The sequence below is a fragment of the Cotesia glomerata genome, linkage group LG9, assembly GCF_020080835.1.
Source record: "Cotesia glomerata isolate CgM1 linkage group LG9, MPM_Cglom_v2.3, whole genome shotgun sequence".
NCBI classification, from domain to species: Eukaryota; Metazoa; Arthropoda; class Insecta; order Hymenoptera; family Braconidae; genus Cotesia; species Cotesia glomerata.
Genome location: NC_058166.1, coordinates 10,827,700 through 10,834,002, shown reverse-complemented (window position 1 = coordinate 10,834,002; position 6,303 = coordinate 10,827,700).

Sequence of the window (6,303 nt, the reverse complement as noted above, 5' to 3'; positions counted from 1 at the left end):
ATCCCTAATATTGCCCTGAAATCAATCCTTAGGGCAGCACCGGCATCATTCCTGGACGTTTACGATACATGCCTGAAGGAAGGGACTCCCCAGAAGTGGAAGCAGCAACGGCTAGTGCTACTTCCGAAGGGGAAAAGGCCGCCGGAAGAACCGTCATCCTACCGACCACTCTGCATATTAGACACGGCCGGCAAGATATTCAAGCGCATAATTCATCAGAGAATAGAGGCTGTATTCGATCTACTCCTGGCAGAGAACCAGTTTGGTTTCCGAAAAGGTCGGTCAACTCTGGATGCGATCAAATTGGTTGTTAATACAGCCAAGGATGCAATCACCGGAACGAAATGGAAGGGTGGAAAGAAGAAATACTGCTTGGTGGCTGCTTTGGACATCAAGAATGCCTTCAACTCCGCTAACTGGGACTGCGTTATGCGGGCTCTAGAAAAAAAAAAACGTACCAGGATACCTTCGCAGAATGGTAGCGAGCTACTACACGAATAGGGTTCTGAAATATGACACGAAGAACGGTACGGAAGAGTACGAAATCACCGGAGGAGTGCCACAGGGATCAGTTTTAGGTCCTCTGCTATGGAACATCATGTATGATGGCCTCCTGAGAATAGCATTGCCTACGGGAGTCAAACTTGTAGCATATGCGGATGACGTAGCTGTCGTGATCGTCGCAAAGCACCTCGAAGAGATAGAAATGGCATTTGATATTACATTCAGACGAGTCAATTTGTGGATGGACCATGGTGAACTTGCAACTAGCCAAGCATAAAACCGAAGCAGTCCTCATCACCAGTAGAAAAACGGTACAAACTATCAAGTTGAGAGTCGGAGAACAAGAAATCACATCACAACCATTTATCCGTTACTTGGGAGTCATGCTGGATGCCCGACTCAACTTCAAGCAGCAGGTGGAACACGTCAGTGCTAAGGCGTCAGTAGTGAGGGCTAGTCTCGCACGGCTGATGCCTAACATCGGAGGCCCAATGCAGAGCAGGAGGCTACTATTGTCATCAGTAGTCACATCAGTCCTCACTTACGAAATATCCATTTGGGCTGATGCACTGGAAACCCAAGAATCATGGAGAAAAGCTGGACCAGTATATCGACTGAGTGCCCTACGAGTAGCTAGTGCCTTCCGCACTATATCAGAAGAAGCAGTATGCGTCATTGCCGGAACCCTACCTCTTAGAGTTCTAGCAGAAGAAAGACGAGCCCTTTACCAACTCAAAAGGTCAACTGCACTGAGTCCTGAAAAACTTAGAATTGTAGAACGGCAGAACAGCATAGGCCGATGGCAACTACAATGGGATGCTGCAGAGAAGGGTAGGTAGACGCACCGCCTCATACCTCGGATCGACATTTGGCTTAACCGGAATCATTGACCGGCGAGGTCAATTACTATCTTACGCAGATGTTGTCGGGACACGGGTGTTTTCGAGAGTATCTACACCGCTTTAAGCCCGATGACTCTTCGGAGTGCCCGTCCTGCCCAGGAGTTGCTGAAGATGCGGAGCACGTCTTCTTTGTATGTCCTCGTTTTGATTCACAGCGTGAAGAGTTGGAGAGGATCGTGAACCAGAGAACGCAACCAGATTCACTAATCGAAGCAATGTTGTCATCAGAAGCTGCCTGGAACGCTACCAACACGTTTGCAACAGAAGTCCTCAAAGACTTGCGTTCCACCGAAAGAAGAAGAGCAAATATCAGAAGATAGAAGGAAGGAAGTTAACACCTTAGCCACCAGCAGGAAGAGCAGTAGCTAGTTCCTCCCCTCACGAAGTAATGCCTGACGGCGGTTCCCATGAGGGATTAGAGGAAAGAAGAAAAGGGGTTTAGGGTTTAGTGAGTAGGGGCATTAGCGTCGAGTTTTAGTATGACGCTGCGTCGAGTCTTCACATATCCAGGCGAAACAGCTATGCCTGGAATCCGCAAAAATGATTTCCCCCTATGAAAGAAAAAAAACACACACACAGACACCATCGCAGGAATAGTCAGGGAAGCTTCCTAGGACCTTGAAACGTCGAGATCCAATGAAAATTCGATTTTCGAAAAACGGGGTAAAAACAGTAACTTCCCGATTTTCTTAGCGGGAAGTTAAAAATGGTAGTTCATTTTATCTTACTGCGGCTTTCCACTTGACGAGATTCGAGTTATCCAGGTTCAACTGTATATCTATTTTTTTACGGAGAAAGTTTTTGTGCCATACCTTTTGCTGTCACCCGCTATCAGATGGCGTTTATTAAGTTCCATACCGTTAAAACGATAGGTATGCTTATGTGCATGTCATCAAAAATAAATCTAAAACACATTTCAGAGTATACTTAATTGAAATATTTGTTTTTTTTTTTAATTTTTTTATTGAAACTACATTATTGTTAGCTTTGGAGGATAATATTTTTCGATGTCGAATTTGATTATATCTCACGAAAATAATATCCTGCAGAATTTCTCTTCGCTACGAAAATGAGTTTCGAGATAAAAAATTAAGGTAAGAAATTCTTAAAATAAGATTTTTCTTGAATCAAGTGTGTGTGTGTGTGTGTGTGTGTGTGTGTGTGTGTGTGTGTGTGTGTGTGTGTGTGTGTGTGGCCGTATATAAACCTCTCATAACTTTTAAACGGCTCGATTGATTTTATCGCAGTTGGCGCAATTCGAAAGAGCTTGACTAAACTTAGATTTTAGATACAATTTGGACCGATTCGAACCGGTAGATTTTGAGTTCGGTCAATTCAAACTTAAAAATTCTTTATGACGCTTAAAAAACTGCGTCGAATGCTGCCAACCGCGTGAAAATCGGTTCATTCATTCAAAAATTATTGCGGTTTGAAAATTCCAAAATTAGTGTTTTATTAAACTTCTATCAGATTTTCGAGCTCGGAGAACTCAAAATGACACGAAAATTATATTTTTGAGCTCAAAGAGCTTAAAAACGTCATAAGTGCAAATTTGAGCGCTTAAGTATGGAATTAGCGGAAAGTTTCAGGGATGGCCTTAAAGGTCAACCGTTTTTCTAATTTTTTATTCAATGTTGTTAAAAATTTTTTTTACGTCCTAAAATTTGATTCATCTGAAAGTACTTTATAAAGTATACTGTCAAAAACTTTTTACACCTATTCGCCATAATTATTATCATTGTTATTCTTATATTTTAGATACAAAATAAGCATCTCGAGTCAAATCATCACTTTAGCAATTATGAATCATGACAAAATTAGTTGAATAAAATATGTATAATTCGATGGATAATTGTTGCTTTTTACCTGTAAACTGAGCCGCTAGTTGGTTTCGTTGATTCTTGAAGACCCACAAGTAATCACCAGGTGTGCGTTTTAACCGTGGCAAACTCCGAGAGAGATAAAAACTAAATACTAAGTACGTACTACTTGAGAGCTAATGAGGGCTCAAAAACATCTGGTAAGTGAATTTATATCCATACACTATATTAATACAATAGTATTTATTATTATAAGGCAATAATATGATAATCAACAAATAAATGTATAGAAGTGTATTTTTTCGGACACAAAGTATCAAAAACGTACAATTAAATTAATCTTTAACTAATTTTAAATTTACTAAAAAAAATTTCTACATTCTAAGTTGTATCATGAAGTGAGAAGAAATTTAATGACTTATTAATACGAAAAGTTACTCGCGGAAAAAGTTCCGAAGTGAAAAAAAAAAAAAATTTTTATGGAAACTCATTGTAAAACATCACGTGATAAACCGTCTGTCTTGGTATACTTGTCATTCTATCGTTGTCATCCCCGGGAAATGAAAGCAAGAAAAGTGTATAACTACGCATTCGTACGCCGAAAATAAAGAAAGAAAAGACTTCAATAATCAGAGGTGTTAAACAAAACTAAAAGAGGACAGGAACAATATAAATAATAATGATAAAAATGAGAATACAAAGACCTTTTACTCATGTATACAAATGTACAGCGTAGAAAAATAAATCAACATTCTGCGGAGACAAAACATTGGATCGACGGTAGCTTTTTCTCGGTGCAAGGAATCGAAATCCGAGACTTTGCGTTATACACTCGATAAAGCTATTAGCATTTAGACGAGCTGTCGAGATTGTTCTCATCCAACTGCACCCACTCTCTTTTTCACTCAAACTCTATTTATAATGCGAATTCATTTTATGCATATAATATATTGTTGCTGAGCTTACAGTACCTTTGCCCTCTCCCCTTATTCTCCTTTTCACTACTCTGAGTACTCAGTAAATTTTGTGCGAGTTACTTTTACCTCAATGTTCCATTTTCACCTCTCTTTGTTGGCTTTTGGTTTTGTTACACTCTTATGCCCTCTACATCGAGGAATTTCCCGGCTGAAATGCATACCAATGTATCACGCCATTCCGCGAAACTCCCATCCCTACACCTACGGTAAAACCCTTCTCGCACATGACAATACCGAGGTATGTGAGCTTGCAAACGTGTCAGGTGCATATGACGGTACACGGTTATCCTTTTTTCCTGTGGAATAAAAGCTTTCGCTGGTTGGAAAATTTAAAATTTAATTTGTTAATAAATTGATATTAGTTGACAATTTGCGGAGTACAAGGCACAAAGTAATCGAAAATATTTTTTTCATTAGAATATTGTTTATTTTGTAATCTAATTTAATAAATTCACAATTTTTCATTTGGATTTCAAGCATAAAAAGTAACAATAAATTTTTTAACTCCGATATTTTTTGTAAGAATCTCGGTTCTGTGATACTTAAAGAATAATTTTTCGCAAATAAAAATTTTTTTTTAAACCCTTTGTAATTTAATAAATGAGCAAGATCACGTCAAGTGGACCCCCCATTTATCACTTGATCATAAAAATTTAATCTATATATATTTTTTATTAGTACTTATGATGGAAAATTGATCCCCCAAACGATTCTTCAAAATTTTGATTTTAACAATTTTTTTTTTTATAATGAAAATTTTAAGCACTTTTAATTAAAAAATGGATTAAAAATCAACCGCAAGAGATAAATTCGTGAAATTTTCAGGATCCATGGTCAAATGTCTATATTTTAAGAATATATTCACGAATTAAAATTATTTATTTATTTTCGTATTGTTAATTAACTTTTAAGTTAACAAATGAAAATTTAACTAACTTCTCGAGCAAAAAATGCATTGTTTTTTTATCGGTCACATACTTTATCCATTTAAGTTTAAAATTCCGGAATAAAATTTCACTGCTCGCCATTAGTTTAAACAAAATTAATTTATTTATGACAGCGCGCCAGGCGCCGAGCGCTGTGGAAATGCCGCGCTGCCGAGCGTCTTGAACTACATTAATGCTTTTATCAGTGATAATTTATAATAACATTACAAAATATTATTATAAAACAAATTTTATTATTATTTATCTTATAATTTATTATAATTATTATTAATAAAATTTAATTTTTTTCAACAATGTTATAAAGAAAATACAATCATAACATACTGAATAGAACAAACAAGCTTAAATGATTAAATAATATATTCTGTAGTCAGTTATTTTTATTTGTTTTTAAAAACTCTGTTAATTAACACTGTTTCATCTTCTGAAACGAGCCTAGATTCTAATGAAAAATTTTCCAATGGTTTGTAATAATGGAATTGGCGAGTATTTTTTATTGTTGTTAAGCGTTCAAATCGTGGTTGGTATTTTTTTTCATGTAGCTCATGATCTTTAATAGTACAGAAAGCAAAATTAATTTTCTTAAAAGAACTTTCGGCCCACTGAAAAAAGGAAAGTGCTGATGTTATGTGGTTATTCTTATCACGTTGAAGACTAGCACGATAAGCTTGTCTCTTTACACTTCCTGCCAAGCCATCACACGCTCCTTTGCCATGAGATGTAGCGAAAAAAGTCCAATCAGCATCAACACCAAAATCATTTTTATGATTAACTAAATTGGCAAAATTATATTTATTTTTATATTGTGAAGCTGCTCCATCGGAAAAATACTTGATTTTTTTAATTTTGTCGGTGCCAATTCCATTATTACAAACCATTGGAAAATTTTTCATTAGAATGTAGGCTCGTTTCAGAAGATGAAACAGTGTTAATTAACAGAGTTTTTAAAAAAAAATAAAAATAACTGACTACAGAATATATTATTTAATCATTTAAGCTTGTTTGTTCTATTCAGTATGTTATGATTGTATTTTCTTTATAACATTGTTGAAAAAAATTAAATTTTATTAATAATAATTATAATAAATTATAAGATAAATAATAATAAAATTTGTTTTATAATAATATTTTGTAATGTTATTATAAATTATCA